The sequence below is a fragment of the Moschus berezovskii genome, chromosome X, assembly GCF_049115385.1.
Source record: "Moschus berezovskii isolate FMDL1 chromosome X, NW_MosBer_1.0, whole genome shotgun sequence".
NCBI lineage: Eukaryota > Metazoa > Chordata > Mammalia > Artiodactyla > Moschidae > Moschus > Moschus berezovskii.
Genome location: NC_142488.1, coordinates 53,226,349 through 53,248,254, shown reverse-complemented (window position 1 = coordinate 53,248,254; position 21,906 = coordinate 53,226,349). Strand labels below are relative to the sequence as shown.

Sequence of the window (21,906 nt, the reverse complement as noted above, 5' to 3'; positions counted from 1 at the left end):
TACGGCCCCTGTTGCTTGGGGTTATGCTTAGCCTGAGGTCTGGGTCATAACCTACTGCAGGTTCTTTCCTCTTTTGAAAGTGTTTAGATAAGGAGAAGCACAAAATGATGTCCTTGATTAGCTCTGTTTACTTTCTATGGCTCTTCCAGCCTCCTCTGCCCCTACCAGCACATTCTACCTGCCCCACATGAAGGAATTCAAACTCATTCTGACCCGCTCAGCAGGAAGGGAAGCCTGTTTTGTCCACAACCAGTGGACAAAACAATGGATGGCTTGTTTATCTGACAGAAGGAGGCAAAAGCCACTTGATCACCATGAAGGGATACAGATCTCTGAAGGCCTCCTCACACCCTCACACTGTTAGCTGAAGGACCCTGCTGATCTGGATACCTTCCTTATACAGACCCAACCAAGGAGGAACATGTATATGTATGTAAATGTGTAAAAGTGTATGTATGGGTAAGTATGCATGTATACATGTGCATGTATCGGTAAGTATGTCTATATCTATGTATATGTGTGTGTATTATGTATGATTTTAAAGAGAACTTTAAGACAAGACCTTTCTTGTCAGTTGGGGAGCTATAATTTTGGTCATCTGAGATATAGGTACTTTATGTAGAGGGGACCTTTGGTACCCAGTTCTGCCTTTCCAACTTCCTTACTTCTTCTGCTTCCCCTCCCCTCTTGGAATAGCCAGGTCAAGTTCTTTCATATAAATCTGCTGAATCCCCTGCCTCTCCACCCTCTACCTCAGGATCCAAGGCTAAAAAGAAACCCAGGGTAGTGAATAAGAAAGGAAGGGAATGCTGGGTTGGGAGTAAAGACTCCATCAAATGCTGTGATGTGTGTCAAGGGGTGTCTTTTGGCTTTCCAAGTATGAAAGTAAAGAGTAATACCCTCATTTGGTTAGGGCCTTTACACTTGACTTTCCGCTTTCATTTCTCCATCTTTTCACACTCAGTTCAGTTCAGTTCAGTCGCTCAGTCATGTCTGACTCTTTGTGACCCCATGAATCACAGCACGCCAGGCCTCCCTGTCCATCACCAACTCCCGGAGTTCACTCAAACTCATGTCCATCAAGTCGGTGATGCCATCCAGCCATCTCATTCTCTGTCGTCCCCTTCTCCTCCCGCCCCCAATCCCTCCCAGCATCAGAGTCTTTTCCAGTGAGTCAACTCGTCGCATGAGGTGGCCAAAGTATTGGAGTTTCAGCTTTAGCATCAGTCCTTCTAATGAACACCCAGGATCGATCTCCTTTAGAATGGACTGGAATCTTTAAAAGACGGGGACACCTATTTTTCTAAAGGAGGTTAGAGGGTGGCAACCATATGAAAGAAGTGGGAGAGCTCTGCAAATATTAGGGGCTAGAAAAATGCTTAGTAGTTTAGAAACACAGTACTTAGAATTCTCTTTCAGACTTGGCTGTGAAGCATATTCTAGTTTACATATCTATGTAGAGGCAGATAAAACATACCCATCATAGACTGTTTCTTGTCAATGATCCCAAAGGCAAGGAGGTGGATGGTGCGTATTTCGCAGCTTCTAGGAGCAAGGGGAGCAAGTCAAGAATCTGAATAATGAAAGAGTTTTTTTCTCTTCCCTGTATATATAAAAGCTAAGGGTGTAACACCAGAGGACCGAGGGCGACTTCATATGAGCACACAGGGAAAATGACGACAGGTTCACAGAATACCATCTGTTGAGTCAGCTTCTGCTATGATGCCCAATTTCCTAAACCAACACCCAGAGTGATAAAGAAGGTGGAGGATGTTTGTCCTCCAGCCTTAGTTTCTATCAGTAATACCATAGCGTCCCTTGGGAATGAATGCAAGAATAATACAAGATTTCCTTCTTAGCCAAATATCTCCTTCAGCTCAAACTCAGTATTGGAGTACCAATTTTCAGGAAAATGATGAACTCCACAAAGATTTTGCCCAAAGTCAAGTCTCAAAACCTTTAGAATTGCTTCTGGCCACTCCCTAAATCATCTCCACTACTAAATGTATGAAGCCCAAAGACTGTCCAGTAACAATGAGAACCTCAATAGAACCAAGAGAACCTACTCATTCTGCTTTGAGCAAACATGACAATGAGGATCAGTGCTCCGCAGAGCTGGAATATGGTGAGCAAGGTAGATAGTACAGGGACATGAGGCTGGGGAAGTGTGAAGGCCAGATCACAGAGTTTTCAAGGTCAAGGTAGGAAATCTGTGTTTTATTTCCAGTGCAGTGAGAAATAAGCTACTGGAGATTGTTAAGTAGGTGACAATGATCTAAGTTTTATAAAGATCTCACTAGGCTGATAGATTTAGGCAGGGCAGGAGTAGAAGCGAGGGAAACAGTTTAAAAAGGCTTTTATAGGTAAGAGATAATGGTGATTTGTTCTGGGGAAGAAGTAGTAGGGGTAGAGAAGAGAGGTTTGATTACAGATATCTTGGAGGTAGAGTTGAAAATATTCGTTGATGGATTGTATGTGGAGAGTGAGGGATAAAGAAGTCATGCCATCAGAGTTGCCTGGCATCTGTAACTTCTTAGCCATTCCCAAAACTGAGTCATTAGTAGTTCTTAAAAAATAGTTAGCAGTCTTTATTATTCTTTTATTCAAGCATTTATGGAACTCCTATCTACATTTAAGGTGCTTGGAGAGGTACTATGAAACATGCCAAAATGAAGAAGATATGATTCCTGTGCTCAAGAAATTTATAGTGTGGTAGGGGTGGTAGGGGGTCAATATCGATGGACATGAGTTTGAGTGAACTCTGGGAATCAGTGATGGACAGGGAAGCCTGGCGTGCTGCGATTCATGTGGCCACAAAGAGTTGGACACGACTGAGTGACTGAATTGAACTGAACTGAGGTTGTCAATATGGGGCTTCCCTGGTGGCTCAGATGGTAAAGAACCTGTCTGTAATGCAGGAGACATGGGTTCAATCCATGGGTTGGGAAGATCCCCTAGAGAAGGAAATGCCAATGTACTTCAGTATTCTTGCCTGGAGAATCCCATGGACGGAGGAGCCTGGTGGGCTACAGTCCATGGGGTTGCAACAGTTGGATATGACTTAGCAACTAAACCATCATCACGAGGGGATGAATAAAAATACCTATGTAAGTATTCTATATACTAACAATAAAACACTCAGAAAGAGAAATTTAGGAATCAATACCATTCACCATTGCAACAAAAAGAATTAAATATCTAGGAATAAACTTATCTAAGGAGACAAAAGAACTGTACACAGAAAATTATAAGACACAGATGAAAGAAATCAAAGATGACAAAAACAGATGGAGAGATATTCCATGTTCCTGGGTAAGAAGAATCAATATTGCGAAAATGACTACACTACCAAATGCAATCTACAGATTCAATGTGATCCCTATCAAATTACCAATGGCATTTTTTTCACAGAAGTAGATCAAAAAATTTCACAATTCATATGGAAACACTAAAGACCCCGAATAGCCAAAGCAGCCTTGTAAAAGAAGAATGGAGCTGGAGGAATCAACTTTCCTGATTTCAGATTATACTACAAAGCTTACAGTCATCAAGACAATATGGTACTGGCACAAAAACAGAAATATAGACAAATGGAACAAGATAGAAAGCCCAGAAATAAACCCATGCACCTATTGATACCTTAATTTTGACAAAGGAGGCAAGAATATACAATGGGGCAAAGACAGCCTCTTCCATAAATGGTGCTGGGAAAACTGGACAATTACATGTAAAAGAATGAAATTAGAACACCTCCTAACATCATACACAAAGATAAACTCAAAATGGATTAAAGACATAAATGTAAGACCAGAAACTATGAAACTCTTAGAGGAAAACACAGGCAGAACACTCGATAACATAAATCAAATCAAGATCCTCTATGGCTAATCTCCTAGAGTAATGGAAATAAAAACAAAAGTAAACAAGTGGGACCTGATTAAACTTAAAAGCTTTTGCACAGCAAAGGAAACTATAAGCATAGTGAAAAGACAACCTTCGGAATGAGAGAAAATAATAGCAAATGAAACAACTGACAAAGGATTAATTTTCAAAGTATACAAGCAGCTCATACAATGCAATATCAGAAAAACAAACAACCCAATCAAAAAGCGGGAAAAAGACCTAAACAGACATTTCTCCAAAGAAGACATACAGATGTCTACCAAACACATGAAAAGCTGCTCAGCATCACTCATTATTAGAGAAATGCAAATCAAAACTACAATGAGACATCACCTCACACTGGTCAGAATGGCCCTCATCAAAATGTCTACAAACAATAAATGCTGGAGAGGGTGTGGAGAAAAGGGAACACTCTTGCACTGTTGGTGGGACTGTAAATTGATAGAGCCATTATGGAAAAAGATATCGAGATTCCTTAAAAACTAGGAATAAAACCACGATATGACCCAGCAATCCCACTTGTAGGCATATACCTTGAGGAAACCAAAATTGAAAGAGACAGATATATCCCATTGTTCACTGCAGCACTATTTACAATAGCTAGAACATGGAAGCAACCTATATGTCCATTGACAGATGAATGGATAAAGAAGTTGTGGTACATATATACAATGGCATATTACTCAGCCATAAAAACGAACACATTTGAGTCAGTTCTAATGAGGTGGATGAACCAGAACCTATTATACAGAGTGAAGTGAGTCAGAAAGAGAAGGATAAATACTGTATTCTAACACATATATATGGAATCTAGAAAAATGGTATCGAAGAATTTATTTACAGGGCAACAATGGAGAAACAGACATAGAGAATTGACTTATGGACATGGGGAGAGGCGAGGAGAGGGTGAGATGTGTGGAAAGAATAACATGGAAACTCACATTACCATATGTAAAATAGATAGCCAACAGGAATTTGCTGTATGGCTCAGGAAATTCAAACAGGGGTTCTGTATCAACCTAGAGGGGTGGGATGGGGAGGGAGATGGGAGGGAATTTCAAAAGGGAGGGGATATATGTATACCTATGGCTGATTCATGTTGAGGTTTGACACAAAACAGCAAACATCTGTAAAGCAATTATCCTTCAATAAAAAATTAATTAAAAAATCTATGTAACTAAACATAGCAGAATATCATGTCATAAAGGAAATGCTAACAAAATGAGAGTTTAAAAAAAGAACAAGGGTTTTTACTGTACTGGGGACTATATTCAATATGTTATATAACCTATAATGGAAAATAATTTTTAGAAAGACTATTATATATCTTTATATATCTCCAAATCACTTTGCTGTACACCTGAAACTAACATGATATATTGTAAATAAACTATATTTCAATAAAAATTTAAAACCATTCATGTAATAAAAAGATTATTAAGCAAGTTTTCTTATTTTTTTTGTTGAAAATGCTGTAAAATTGGTGGTGTCTAAAACCAGACAGTCAAGGAGGAAAGAAAGGAGAAAGCACAGCTAGTTGAATCAAGGAAGACTTTGCAGAGCCTCCAATTTTGAAAACTCAGGATAATTTCAACAGGGGGAGACTGGGGAAGAGGTCATGCGAGGTGTTTTGTAAACACAAGAGTTGGAAGAGCAGGAATATACTGAAGGAAGAACACAGAGTTTTTCTAAGGCATACAGGAAATAAAATTAGAATGATGCAACAACATGGTGAGCCTTAAGTGTTTATCCTAACATTTACTTTACCAACAGGCAAGACAGAGGCTTTGGAGGTTCCAGGATAGGAGGAAAGAGATGGTAAAAGCAGTATGTTAGGAAGGTTATTCTCATAGCCACATGTAGGATGAATTATATAGTGAAGTGAGTAGGTTAGTGCAACAGACTTAATAAAAGGTATAACTAGATAGGTGACAGTGAGGGTGCAGCAGAATGAAAGGATGTGAGAAAGGACATAAGAGACAGAATCAAGAAACTTGGATTACTAATTAAATATGGAGGAAAGAGAGGTTAAGATGACCATGAAACAGCTAGTGGTATAACTATCTAGATTGGGAAGTTGAGAACCAGACACACAAGTTTGACTTTAGACATGAGCGTGTTTGATATGCTGTCTAATGTAGATAGTCATGCCCCACAAGCAGCCTGATATCTGGGCTGTAGTGCTAGAAAGAGGTTAGGTAGGGTATGGTCATTATCCACAGAGAAGGGGCACCCGAGTGCATGTGACTGCTCACAGTATATGCATGCAAAGGAAACAGAGTGGATGGCATATCTCTACAGAACAGCTAAAGAGGAAGAAGAGCTAATCAAAAAGACAAAACAATAAAATGCAATTTTCAATGATATTGGCAATGTATTTTTTAAAACTGTCAGCAAAGTTGCAGGGAAAGAAGCATTCTTATAAACTGCTGGATGGGAATGAATTGGGTATACATTTGCCTCAAGGAAACTTGCCATATGTTATCAAGAGACATAAAAATGTTCCTACTGTGTTTGCTTTAGCTGACATATACTAAAATCAGAACAATATAGAGAAGATCAGCATGGCTGTCCCACAAAGATGACACGCAAATTTGTAAAGCACTCCATGTTTTTTTCTAGAATTAGAGAGTGGTGGTGGCTATACAACCTTGTAAAAATACTAAAACCCACTTAATTCCACACTTGAAAATAATTAATTTTATGGGTGGTGAATTATATTTGTTTTTAAAAATGTTTGATGTATGAGGCAGGGCACCCAAAGCCAGAGTTCCGTGACAACCTAGAGGGATGGAGTGGGGAGGGAGATGTGAGGAGGTTCAGGAGGGAGGGGACATGTGTATGTCTACTGCTGAGTCATACTGATGTATGGCAAAAACCATCACAATACTGCAAAATAATTATCCTTCAATTAAAATAAATAAATAAATTTTAAAAAATGTTCCTGCCCTTTAATATAATCTTTCCATTCCAAGGATTCTATCCTAAGAGAGCATTTAGAAATGAACATATTGATTTATGTACATGAAGTGTCAACGACTGCAGGGTTAATTATAATGTAAAATTAGGAATATCCTAACTGTTCAAAATTTTGAAAGTTAGGTGAAGCACTGTGTATCTACATGAAGGAATAATAGTCTACCATAGTTGTGTTGTTGTTTAATTGCTCAGTCGTGTCTGACTCTTTGTGACCCCATCAACTGTAGCCCACCAGGCTCCTCTGTCCATGGGATTCTCCAGGCAAGAATACTGGAGTGGGTTGCCATTTCCTTCTCTAGGGTATCTTCCCAACCCAGGGATAGAACCCGCATCTCCTGCATTGCAGCCAGATTCTTTTCTTCTTTGTTAATTTGAGAAACATTTTTATAGCCCTTTGAGTACATGATTGAACTTTTTATTTCAAACACTTATCCTGTATAGAACTATATAAAGTGAAATATTTAAATGCGCTTGTTTCCCTAAATTATTTTTACATAAATAAGACATTATTATTCATTCAATAAATATTTATAGGCTGTCAACCATATTCCAACCATTCTTTTAGAATGTTTTTGTTCATGTACAAAACAAAAGTTGTTTTGAGGACTTTTGTATATTGCATATCTCTGTTTCTATTTCTATCTCTATATCTAGAGTGTCTCTAAATCCATTTCTATCTCTGTCTCCATGTCTGTTCCTATCAGTGCATATCTTTTTTTAAAGTTAATTTATTTTAATTGGAGAATAATTACTTTACAATATTGGGATGGTTTTTGCCATATATCAACATGAATCAGCCACAGGTGCACGTGTCTCTCCATCCTGAAAGACCGCACCCCCACCACCACCTCCCTCCCCACTCCATCCCTCTGGGTTGTCCCAGAGCACCAGCTCTGAGTGCCCTGCTTCATGCATCCAACTTGCACATGTTTAAATGCTATTCTCTCAAATCATCACACCCTCACCTTCTCCCACAGAGTTCAAAAGCCTGTTCTTTACATCTGTGTCTCTTTTGCTGCCTTGCCTATAGGGTTGTCATTACCGTTTTTCTAAATTCTCTATATATGTGTTAATATACAGTATTGGTGTTTCTCTTTCTGACTTACTTCAATATGTATAATAGGTTCCAGTTTCATCCAAATCATTAGAACTGACTCAAATGTGGTCCTTTTCATAGCTGAGTAACATTCCATTGTGTATATGTACCACAACTTCCTTATCCATTCATCTGTTGATGGACATCTAGGTTGCTTTCATGTCCTAGCTATTGTAAGCAGTGCTGCAGTGAACACTGGGGTACATGTATCTCTTTCAATTCTGGTTTGCTCGGTGTTTATGCCCAGCAGTGGGATTCCTGGGTCGTATGGCAGTTCTATTTCCAGTTTTTTAAAGGAATCTCCACACAATTCTCCATAGTGGCTGCACCAATATGCATTCCCACCAACAGTGTAAGAAGGTTCCCTTTTCTCCACACCCTCTCCAGCATTCACTGTTTGTAGACTTTTTGATGGTGGCCATTCTGACCTGTGTGAAATGATACCTCATTGTGGCTTTGATTTGCATTTCTCTAATAATGAGTGATGTTGAACATCTTTTCATGTGTTTATTAGCCATCTGTATGTCTTCTTAGGAGAAATGTCTGTTTAGTTCTTTCGCCCACTTTTTGATTGGGTTGTTCGCTTTTCTGGTATCGAGCTGCATGAGTTGCTTGTATATTTTGGAGATTAACTGTCAGTTATTTTGTTTGCTATTGTTTTCTCCCATCCTGAAGGCTGCCTTTTCACCTTGCTTAAAGCTTCCTTCATTGTGCAAAAGATTTTAAGTTTAATTACTTGTTTATTTTTATTTCTGTTACTCTGGGAAGTGGGTCATAGAGGATCTTGCTGTGATTTATGTCAGAGAGTGTTCTGCCTATGTTTTCCTCTAAGAGTTTTATACTTTCTGGCCTTACATTTAGATCTTTAATCCATTTTGAGTTTATTTTTGTGTAGTATACTCATTTTCACTATATTGATTTTTCCAATCCATGAACATGATATATTTCTCCATCTATTTGTGTCATCTTTGATTTCTTTCATCAGTGTTTTACAGTTTTCTATCTATACTTCCTTTGTTTCTTTAGGTAAACTTATTCCTAAGTATTTTATTCTTTTCATTGCCATGGTGAATGGGATTATTTCCCCAAGACAAGATGGCTTCAGAGGTGAATTCTACCAAAAATTTAAAGACGAGCCATACCTATCCTACTCAAACTCTTCCAGAAAAGTGCAGAGGAAGGCAGACTCCCAAACTCATTCTATGAGGCCACCATCAGCCTCAAAACAAAACCAGACAAAGATGCCACAAAAAAAGAAAACGACAGACCAATATCACCGATGAACACAGATGCAAAAATCCTCAACAAAATTCTAGCAATCAGAATCCAACAACATATTTAAAAGATCATACATCATGACCAAGTGGGCTTTATTCCAGGGATGCAAGGATTCTTCAATATTTGCAAATCAATCAATGTGATACACCATATTAATAAACTAAAAGATTAAAAACATATGATTTTCTCAACAGATGCAGACAAAGCCTTTAACAAAATTCAACACCCGTTTATGATTAAAAAAAAAAAAAACTCTCCAGAAAGCAGGCATAGAAGGAACATACTTCAACATAATAAAAGCTATAAACGACAAACCCACAGCAAACGTTATCCACAGTGGTGAAAAATTGAAAGAATTTCCTATAAAATCATGTACAAGAAAAGTGTGCCCACTCTCACCACTACTATTTAACATAGTTTTGGAAGTCCTAGCCACAGGAATCAGAGAAGAAAAAGAAATAAAAGAATTTAGATTGGGAAAGAAGAAGTAAAACTCTCACTGTTTGCAGATGACATGATCCTCCTCAACATAGGAAACCCTAAAGATAACACCAGAAAATTACTAGAGCTAATCAATGAATGTAGAGTTCCAAAGAATAGCAGGGAGGGATAAGAAACCTTTCCTCAGTGATCAATGCAAAGAAATAGAGGAAAACAATAGGATGGGAAAGACTAGAGATCTCTTCAAGAAAATTAGAGATATCAAGGGAACATTTCATGCAAAGATGGACACAATAAAGGACAGAAACGGTATGGCTCTAACAGAAGCAGAAGAAATTAAGGAAGGTGGCTAGAATACACAGAAGAACTATACAAAGAAGATCTTAATGACCTAGATAACCACGATGATGTGATCACTCACCTAGAGCCAGACATCCTGGAGTGTGAACTCAAGTGCGCCTTAGGAAGCATTACTACAAACAAAGCTAGTGGGGGTGATAGAATTCCAGCTGAGCTATTTCAAATCCTAAAAGATGATGCTGTGAAAGTGCTGCACTCAATATGCCAGCAAATTTGGAAAACTCAGCAGTGGCCACAGGACTGGAAAAATGTCAGTTTTCATTCCAATCCCAAAGAAAGGCAATGCCAAAGAATGTTAAAACTACTACACAATTGCACTCATCTCACACACTAGCAAAGTAATGCTGAAAATTCTCCAAACCAGGCTTCAACAGTATGTGAACAAAGAACTTCCAGATGTTTAGGCTGGATTTAGAAAAGGCAGAGGAACCAGATATCAAATTGTCAACATCTGCTGGGTCAGAGAAGAAGCAAAAGAGTTCCAGAAAAACATCTACTTCTGGTTTACTGACCACACAAAAGCCTTTGACTGTGTGGATCACAATAAACTGTGGAAAATTCTTAAAGAGATGAGAATACCAGACCACCTTATGTACCTCCTGAGAAATCTGTATGCAGGTCAAGAAGCAACAGTTAGAACCGACGTGGAACAAGAGACTGGTTCAAAATCAAGAAAGGAGTATGTCAAGGCTGTATATTGTCACCTTGCTTATTTAACTTACATGTAGAGTACATCATACCAAATGCTGTACTGGATGAAGCACAAGCTGGAATCAAGATTACTGGGAGAAATATCAATATCCTCAGATATGCAGATGATACCACCCTTATGGAAGAAAGTGAAGAGGAACTGAAGAGCCTCTTGATGAAAGTGAAAGAGGAGAGTGAAAAAGCTAGCTTAAAACTCAACATTCAAAAAACCAAGATCAGGGCATCTGGTCCCATCACTTCATGTGAAATAGATTTGGAAACAATGGAAACAGTGACAGACTTTATTTTCTTGGGCTCCAAGAGCACTGCAGATGGTGACTGCAGCCTTGAAATTAAAAGACGCTTGCTCCTTGGAAGAAAAGCTCTGATAAACCTAGAGAGCATATTAAAAAGCAGAGAAATTACTTTGCCAACAAAGGTCCATCTAGTCAAAGCTATGGTTTTTCCAGTAGTCATGTATGGACGTGAGAGTTGGACCAAAAAGAAAGCTGAGAACCAAAGAATTGATGCTTTTGAACTGTGGTGCTGGAGAAGACTCTTGAGAGTCCCTTGGACTGCAGTCAATCCTAAAGGAAATCAGTCCTGAATATTCATTGGAAGGACTGATATTTAAGCTGAAGCTCCAATACTTTGGCCACCTAATGTGAAGAACTGACTGATTGGAAAAGACCCTGATTCTGGGAAAGACTGAAGGCAGAAGGAGAAGGGGACAACAGAGGATGAGATGGTTGGATGGCATCACTGACTCAACTGACATGAGTTTGAGCAAGTTCTGGGAGTTGGTGATTAACAGTGAGGGCTGGCGTGCTGCAGTCCATGGGGTCGCAGTCAGACACAACTGAGCAACTGAACTGATTTAATGAATATAGTAATGTTGTATATAAAATTAGTACACAGATATCCCTTGCATTCCTATACACTAACAATGGAAAAACAGAAAGAGAAATTAAGGCAGGCAGATTCTATACTGCTGAGCCACCAGGGAAGCCCATAGTCTGCTATTTCAAAAGAGAAAAAACAGTATACAAACCTGTATGTTGTATCAGCCCAAATCAAAAAATAAATATCCATATGCATATATTCATGTACAAGCATACACATATTAAAAGGTTGTATGGGCATGTCCCTAGTGGTCTAGTGCTAAGATTCCGAGCTCCCAATGCACAGGGCCTGGGTTTGATCCCTGGTAGGGGAGCTAGATCCCTCATGCCACAATCAGGAGTTCACATGCTACAACTAAGATGTGTCACAGCCAAATAAATAAATAAATAAAAATTGTAAAGAGGATAGATGAAAATTACTAATATCGTACCATTAAGTATTTCTGTGTGTCAGGGTAAGGGATATTTTCATTCTTTATAGTTTTAGAAAATTTCAAAATTGTGTACATAACATGTGTATTACTTTTAAATGAGAAAAGTTTCCAAAGAAAAAGGACTCCCTCATACACAGACATCTCATTTACCCTGACAACTGTCTAATACAGCTGTCTGACATATTCTTAAGTTAGGAATCTGCAATTATACTTATGATCCCACTTAACTCTTTCAAACATCTGGATTTTTCCCTTAGGGAAATGAGCTCAGAGCCCACCAACCTAGAAAGATGGTTTCCCCAACAAATGCTTTCCTGTTTGGAAGCAGATTCCTCTGCTTATTCTACTAACTAAAAAGAAAAATTCTACCTGACATTTTTTTACCCCAATATCAGCACTAGTTCCTGTTCTCTGCTGTGAGATGTGGACAGAGATGGAAGAACAGGAGCAAGTTGAGAAGATGCCAGTCAGAAGGAAAAGGAGATCAAGTCAAAGTCAGCATCAAGGCCACACTCATTGGGTTAAAAACATTTTACTACTTAGGGCCTTCTTGACTTTGGTTTCTTTCTAGGTGCCTGATGAGCTTGATAGGACAAAGGTGGGTAAAGAGGTGACAAAGCACAGGAAAAAATGATGGGGGTGGCAGCAAGTACTATTTGTGAAGCCATAACTGCTAATATTTATAGTTCCCAAAGAACTTTCATGCACACCAGTCCATTTAATTCTTAAAAGAACCTTATAAACTCCATGTTAGAAAAGAAGGAACTCCATGTCAGGTTCAGAGGTAAAATCATACAAGGCTTGAATCCAAATTATTTGCTTCCAAATTCCTGTTTTTTCTTAAACAATAGTTCTCAAAGTTTGTCGCATACAGCAGCAGCAGCATCACCTGGGAAATTGAAGGAAATAAATTCTGGGGCCCCACTCCAAACCTTTTGAATTAGAAACTCTGAGAGTAGAGCCCAGTCATCTGAATTTTAACAAGCCCTCCAAGTGATTTTGATTTGTGCTCAAGTTTGAGACCCATCACTCTAAAAAAATTCTACCGTACATTTGAAAGAGATTTTCAAATGGCTTCTTCAAAATACTGGCTGCTACTTATGTGGGGTCTTGTCTTCCAAGGCAGCCTGGGAACCTCCCTTCAACTGCCAGCGGCAGTTGTACACATAGCCAGTGGCTATGTACACAATAGAGGGCATCTGCTTGAACAGAATTTGGGCTCCAGGGGCAGGAACATTCTACTTCATGGTGAGGCACATCCTAGAACCAAAACGGCAGTTCCCACATCGCAACTTCCATCGTTGAGTGGTGACATGAGCTGGCAAGCAGCTGCCATATATCTATCTCCTCTGCTGAAGTTTCTCCTCATAAAGCTTTCACATGGTTTTACAATGCTCTGCATGAGCCCCTGGGAAATTCCCTGATCTGATGTATTTATGTTTACAAACCTCTAGTTCATCAGGCTTTTCATCTCTTTGTATTTCGGTTGGGGTTTTTAATGGATTTGGAAGCAACAACTGAGAAAAAATATACAGCCATTGAAACAAAATTATTTACCTTCTGGGGAACCTGGACACCCAATTTCCTCACTGCAGGTAACTATTCATTCTTTCTCTCTCTCACATACACACACATACACACACAGTCATGCACATTCCTCCCCCATGAGATGGAGAACAAAAAAATCAGTTACTTTTTGGAAAACTGGACTTGACATATATTAGATTTTAACTTTTGTCAAGGTGATTTTCATCAAATTGAAACAAAACTCATACATGGATATGGATTTAATTTTAAAATGCTGAAGCAGAAAGACAAAACCATGGACTGAGAATTATAAAATTTTCAAGATGCTAGGAGTGAACAGAATTTGTTGTATTTCCCCTTCTATAAGGCACTTGCATTGAATTCATTCATTTATTTATTCATCGATTCATTCATTAGTTATTGAGAGCCAAGAGAGCACCATTCAAGGTGTTGGGGACAAACCAATCAATAAAACATACAAAATAGTCTTCATGGAACTTAACTCTATAAATATAGAATATGACAGGTAGTGATAAGTGCTATGAAGATAGAGAAAGCAGGGTAAAGGATAAACTTGCAGGTCTATCTATGTGAAGGCCAATTCTATTTTAGAGTGTGTGGTCAGGGAAGGCTTCTGTTAAGAGGTGATACTTGAACAACAAAAGTATTAATAAACAAAGTCACGGAAGGAGCCAAGCAAATACTGAGGGAAAATGTTCTAGGCAGAGGCATCAGCCAGAGCAGTGGTCCTGAGACAGGATCAGCTTGCCATGGTCCAAAAACAGCATGAAACCCTGTGTGGTTGGAGCAGAATAAACAAGACAAAGAGGGGTAGGAAATAAGGTTGGGAAAGGAGCCAGGGGCCAAGGATTTGGGGTTTAACTGTAAGAGTGATGGGAATAAATCCTGTGTCTATTATGTGTCTGTGCATGTGTGCATGCATTCACTTCAATTGTGTCCGACTCTTTGTGACTCTACGGAACATAGCCCATCAGGCTCCTCTGTCCATGGGATTCTCCAGGCAAGAATACTGGAGGGGGTTGCTATGCCCTCCTCCAGGGGATCTTCAGGAGTCTAAAAGGGCTTCACAGGTGGTACTAGTGGTAAAGAACCCACCTGCCAATGCAGGAGACGTAAGAGATGTGGGTTCAATCCCTGGGTTGGGAAGATCCCCTGAAGGAGGGCATGGCAACCCAACCCAGTATTCTTGCCTGGAGAATCCCATGGACAGAGGAGCCTGGCAGGCTACAGTCCATAGTGTCACAAAAAGTCAGACATGACTGAAGCAATTTAGCACACATACACACAAGGAATCTAAAAAATCTGCACTATGATCCTTGCCCTCAAGAAGCTTTAATCTGTCATCCATTTGGGGAAACAAGCCAGAAGTACAGGAGACTTGAAAAGGAATGGGGGTTCTTGCTGACTCATATATACTTGTTCCTAATAATAACGAGCTATCTTTAGTAGAAAACAGCTCCAGAAGAGAAAAAGGCTTGCCTTCTATGCCAATTTGAGAAGATTCTTTCACTTCATACTTTAGGCTTCTTTATTTCAAAAGCACTTACACTGTTTACTATGTATTACAAATGATTAAAACACTTAATACTCATAACTACCCTATGAAGCAGTTGCTACTATCGTCATCTCCATTATTCAGAGAGGAAAATCAGAGGCCTGGAGAGATAAAGTAACTTGCCCAAGATCACAGATCTACAAAGTCACAGAGATGTTATTCAAACTCTGGCAGCCTGGCTCCAGAGCCCATATTCTTAATCACTATTCTAATCTCCCTTGCCTAAAGATAGAGGATGGGAAGTGGGGGCATGATGAATCTAAAATTGAGAATAAAAGGGAAAATTTCCCAGATGTCCTAGGTGAACCAGAAGAGTTCTGGGGCCTATGGGAAACACGGGGAGAAGACTGAACTAGTTGAGGGGAAGAGCTAGAGAAGCAGTTCTTTCCTATGGGAAACTGAGAGGTCATGGGACTTTTGGGTATCCTGACCTGCCTAGCACAGAATACATGTTTAATAGCCTACAGGGTCTTCCTGGTGGCTCAATGGTAAAGAATCCGCCTGCCAATGCAGGAGACACAGGTTGGATCCCTGAGTCGGGAAGATCCCCTGGAGAAGGAAATGCCAACCTACTCCAGTATTCTTGCCTGGGAAATCCCATGGACAGAGAAACCTGGTGGGCTACAGTCCATAGAGTGGCAAAGAGTTGAACATGACTTAGTGATTAAACAACAACAACAACAAGAGCCTGCAGCCAGAGAAACCTACATAAAGGAGGTCAAGCATTAGGTCTGGTCCTGAAGAAACGGTAGGAACTGACCAAGATGAAAAGTACTTCTAAAAGAGTAGCTTGTAAAAATCAAGGAAATTTGAGAAAAACATAGTGTTCTGAAGGTAGAGTGTATGAGGAGGGGTGGTAGGAGGTAAATCTAGAGAGGCAGGCTGAACAGAACATAGAAGATCCAGGTTGCCATGCTAATGAATTTGAACTTTCCCCACAGGCACTGGGGAGCCAGTAAAAAACTGTAAGCATGATAATGGCAGAGTCAGATTTGTATTTTGGAAAGATGCATCTGCTAGCATTTTTTTAGGGAGAAAAAAGCAGGTGGACCAGTTAGGAAATGAATGTTATAGTCCAACATGATCCATTATTCAGGGACAGAGTGGTAAGGCAGATTTGAGACTTGTCTGAGAATGGTCTAGGAGGTAGAACCAATAAATCTTGGTTCCTAGTTGGACAAATGTGAGAGATAAAGGAAGCGGTCCAGAGTGTTTACAGATATCTCACTTCAACAAATGACTGAGTCTGTCACCAAGAAGAGTAGGGAGGGAAATTAGTCCAGTTTTGGACAAGTTGAGTTTTAAGTTTTTATATTTTTAAAGATAGAGTACCCGAGGAACTATGGACAGAGGTTCATAATATTGTACAGGAGGGAGTGAGTGATCAAAATCATCCCCAAGAAGAAGAAATGGAAAGGGCAAAATGGTTGTCTGGGGAGGCCTTACAAATAGCTGAGAAAAGAGAAATGAAAGCCAAAGGAGAAAAAGGAAGATATATCCATCTGAATGTAGAGTTCCAAAGAATAGCAAGGAGAGATAAGAATGTCTTCCTAAGTGATCAATGCAAACAAACAGAGGAAAACAATAGAATGGGAAAGACTAGAGATCTCTTCAAGAAAATTAGAGACACCAAAGGAACATTTCATGCAAAGATGGGCACAATAAAGGACAGAAATGGTACGAACCTAACAGAAGCAGAAGACACTAAGAAGAGGTGGCTAGAGTACACAGAAGAACTATACAAAAAAGATCATCATAACACAGATAACCAGGATGATGTGATCACTCACCTAGAGCCAGACATCCTGGAGTGTGAAGTCAAATGGGCCTTAGGAAGCATCACCTCAAACAAAGGTAGTAGAGGTGATGGAATTCCAGCTGAGCTATTTCAAATCCTAAAAGATGATGCTGTGAAAGTGCTGCACTCAACATGCCAGCAAATTTGGAAAACTCAGCAGTGGCCACAGGACTGGAAAAGGTCAATTTTCATTCTAATTCCAAAGAAAGACAATGCCAAAGAATGTTTAAACTACCACACAATTGCACTCATCTCACATGTTAGCAAAGTAATGCTGAAAATTCTCCAAGCTAGGGTTCAACAGTACGTGAACTGAGAACTTCCAGATGTTCAAGCTGGATTTAGAAAAGACAGAGGAACCAGAGATCAAATTGCCAAAATCTGCTGGATCAGAGAAAAATCAAGAGAATTTCAGAAAAACATCTACTTCTACTTTATTGAGTACACTAAAGCCTTTGACTGTGTAGATCACAACAAACTGGAGAAAATTCTGAAAGAGATGGGCATACCAGACCACCTGACCTGCCTCTTAAGAAACCTGTATGCAGGTCAGGAAGCAACAGTTAGAACTGGACATGAAACAACAGACTGGTTCCAAACTAGGAAAGGAGTATGTCAAGGCTGTATATTGTCACCTTGTTTAATTAACTTTTATGCAGAGTACATCATGAGAAATGCTGGGCTGGATGAAGCAAAAGCTGGAATCAAGATTACTGGAAGAAATATCAATAATCTCAGATATGCAGATGACACCACCCCTAGGAAGAAAGTGAAAAGGAACTAAAAAGTCTCTTGATAAAAGTGAAACAGGAGAGTGAAAAAGCTAGCTTAAAACTCAACATTCAAAAAACCAAGATCATGGCATCCAGTCCCTTCACTTCATGGCAAATAGATGGGGAAACAATGGAAACAGTGACAGACTTTATTTTGGGGGGCTCCAAAATCACTGCAGATGGTGACTGCAGCCATGAAATTAAAAGATCCTTGCTCCTTGGAAGAAAAGCTCTGACAAACCTAGACAGCATATTAAAAAGCAGAGACATTACTTTGCCAACAAAAGTCCATCTAGTCAAAACTATGGTTTTTCAGTAGTTATGTATGGATGTGAGAGTTGAACCATAAAGAAAGCTGAGCACTGAAGAACGGATGCTTTTGAACTGTGGTGTTGGAGAAGACTCTTGAGAGTCCCTTGGACAGCAAGGAGATCAAACCAGTCAATCCTAAAGGAAATCAACCCTGAATATTCATTGGAAGGACTGATGCTGAAGCTGAAGCTCCAATACTTTGGCCACCTGATGCGAAGAACTGACTCATTGGAATACACCCTGATGCTGGGAAAGATTGAGGGCAGGAGGAGAAGGGGATGACAGAGGATGAGATGGTTGGAATGCACCACTGACTTGATGGACATGAGTTTGAGCAAGCTCCAGGAACTGGTGATGGACAGGGAAGCCTTGCGTGCTGAAGTCCATGGGGTCGCAAAGAGTCGGACACAACTGAGCGACTTAACTGAACTAAAAGCAGTATTTGTGAAAGGTAAACCATTCAAACAGTACAAAGGTATACACGATGAAAAATGAGTTCCCCATACTCTGGGGGAAACCATCATTAACAGCTTCTTGTTTATCCCTAGGCAGTAGTATGACATAGTTTTAAGAACATAAGCTCTGGAATGAGACTATCTAGATTTGAATCTACCACTGCTACTGTGTGCCCTTGGACTAGTTATTCAACATCTCTGCCTCATTACATTATCTGTAAAATAGCTATTATAATAACAGGATACACAAGAAACCATACTAGAGTACTGTTCAAGATCTTGCTGTTTGTGTTTAACAATATGTGTTGGAGATAATTTTGTACCTGCATGCAGTTTTTCACAAATTTTTAATAACCACTTACTATTGTACTTGTGTACATTTTCATACTCTATTTAACCTTTACTCAATTAATGAATATTAACTTTGTTTCTAATTTTTTTAATGTTGCAATGAATATTTTTTAACAACTCTTCACACACACATATATGATTATATCTGTTAGATAAATTCCTGTAAGTGGAGCTCTGGTTCAGAGCATATGAATGTTTAATCGTGACAAAGTCTCCTGAAATCCAAAGAAGTTATGCTGATTTGCTTTTCCACCAACAATGTTTTAGGGCAGTGCTTTTCAAACTTTCATGTGCAAACAAATCACTTAGGGATCTTATTAAAATGCAGATTCTGATTTAGTAGGTCTGTGATAGGGCTGAATTTGTAACAAGCTCTCAGTTTATGTAGATACTGCTGGTCCAAGGATCACACTTCGAGTAGCAAGGTATGTATTAAGGTGTAAGAGTACACATTTCTCTACATGCTTTTCAAAAAATATGTATTACATGTTCTAATTTTTGCCATTCTGATTAGTGAAAGTTGTATTGGTGTTAAGGTGAGAATTATTGATTAAATTAACCTATATTTCTTTAATTATGAGTGTTGTTTTTATTTTTATAAGCCAATTTTCTTTTTCCTTGGGCTGGTTGTTTAGTTTCTTTTTTTCCTATTTTTAAAATAATGGTTTGTTGATATTTTTCTAAGCGATTCTCAGTCTCAAGTGCTCTTTATATATACAGGGAACCAGCCATTTCTCATATCAGATACAAATCCTTCTCAGATTTTTGTCTTTGGATTCTGTTTATGTATTTTTGTGGTACTGTAAATTTTAATTTTCATGTAGTCAAATTTAACAGTGTTCTCCTTTATGGCTTCCTTTGTGTCTTGCTTAGAAAGACCTTCAATATTTACTAATAAAATCATACATTCAAAACCATACACTAAACTATGCCTTTGGATCAATTATTAGACTCAATTATGGTTCACTGATCTGTTTATTCATGTGCTAGTACCAAACTGTTTTAATTACTGTAGTTTTACAATATGTTTCAACAGGACTGGTCCCTTTCTCCCTTATTACTCTTCCTTTTCAGACTTTTCCTGACTACTCTTATAGATCATATATATATTATATTTACATTTCCATATGTACTTTAGATGGGCTTCCCAGGTGGCATTATTGGTAAAGAACCCGCCTGCCAATGCAAGAGACATAAGAGATGCAGGTTCAATCCCTGGGTTGGGAAGATTCACTGGAGGAGGGCATGACAACCCACTCAAGTACTGCTACTGGGAGACTCTCATGGCCAGAGGAGCCTGGTAGGCTGTGGTCCATAGGGTAGCAAAAGAGTTGGACATGACTGAAGCAACGTAGCACATATACTTTAGAATAAGCCTGGCCATGTTGGATTATGATGTGTTTGAGAGACATCTTGGTGGCAAATTGTAACATGCTGTTGAAAATGATAATCTGGTGTCTAGCAGTATGATCTTCTTTGGATACAGAAATCTGAGAGTCATCAGTGATATCTGAAGTCTCTCAAAAAAGGTTCATAGAATGAGAAAGAGAGTCTGAGGCAGAACTCTAGGTTAGTGGTTCTCAAAGTTCAGTCCTCAGAGCAGCACTGCCTGAGAATTTCTTAGATCCTGACTGGATCAGAAACTTGGGTGGGGGAGGGGAGCAATATGTTCCTTAACAAATCTTCCAGAGGATTCTAATGCACACTCAAGTTTGAAGACTACTCTTCTAGGGTATACCTATAGTCAAGTGACAAATTAAGGAAAGAGCAGAAAATAAGTAGTAGGAAGAAAACCAGGAGAAAGATATATTCCATAATCAAAAAGCAGAAATTTTCAGAAAAAAGTTAAATAGGGCCATTATTTATTAAGCAACTATTTTTAAAGGTCTTAAGGTAAATATCAGTATTCTTATTTTACAAATGAGAAAATTTTGGTTGACTAATGTACAAAAGGTCAGCCAGCTGATATGTAATTTGACACCAGTGCTATTAAATACCAATGGTTATGTGCCTTCCATTGTACTCTTTCTGCTACTGAAAAACTGCTGATTGGAAAAAAAGAAAAGATGCTCCTTGAGTATTTTATTCAATCTGGAGGATACTAATTCATCTCGGTCCTATAAAGAAGACTGTCGTGTAGTAGAAGAAACCAGACTGCAGTGAGAATATGGGAAGAAGAAAATGGAGACAATGAGCATAATGATACTTTTCAACTGCCTAAGAAGCTTGGCTGTGAAGGAAAAGAGACTGGTAATTGGAAGAGGACAAAAATTAAGGAGAGCTGATGTTTTTTAAGATGAAGTGACTACCAGAAGATATCTGTGTAACTGAGATTAGTTTAGATTACTAGTAACAAACATTCTATGGGTCTAGAACAATCACTGGTGTTTATCTGGATCCCCAAACCACAACAGTTCTACCTATACTCTACAATTGCCAACCGAATGCTTACACCTCCCATCAATCCCCTCAAATTAAAGACAAAACAAAAGCAAACAAACATTGACATCAAGCCTAGCTCTTCCTAATTTATCTTTTTGTTGTGTCTTAAATCCCTAAAGATCTGACTAACTCAAACCTTGTAACCAGTGTTTCCTTCTCTTCTTTGGCTTTTATGTTGAATTAGTCTCCACATCCTAGCTGTGAAATATATCCCCTATTAACTTGTTCTGTCCATTCCTACTGTCACTACTTTATATAAGCAATCATGTCACATGGCCTCCCTACATCCAGTCCAAGCTATACTGGTTTCCCACAGATACCAATTCTTATTCACCTATTCACAATCCTGCAATGACTTCTCATGGCCTACTAGATAAACTTTGCTTTTCTGGGCCTTCTATTAGTGTTAGTGTTAGCCGCTCAGTCATGCCCAACTCTTTGCGACCCCATGGACTGCAGCCCACCAGGCTCCTCTGTCCATGAGATTTTCCAGGCAAGGATACTGGAGTGGGTTGCCATTTCCTTCTCCAGGGGATCTTCCCAACCCAGGGATTGAACCCGGGTCTCCTGCACTGCAGGCAGATTCTTT

The 21,906-nt window shown here is 39.1% G+C and overlaps 1 protein-coding gene and 1 non-coding gene across 3 annotated transcripts in view; one reads left to right on the top strand and one right to left on the bottom strand.

Moving 5' to 3' along the window:
- Positions 1 to 21,906, bottom strand: part of SHROOM4 (shroom family member 4) — a 256,710-nt gene that overhangs the window by 61,887 nt on the left and 172,917 nt on the right. The window lies entirely within an intron of this gene.
- On the top strand, positions 6,416 to 6,519 carry LOC129535306 (U6 spliceosomal RNA). Its single transcript, XR_008681581.2, has one exon. It is a non-coding gene; the product is annotated as a U6 spliceosomal RNA (small nuclear RNA).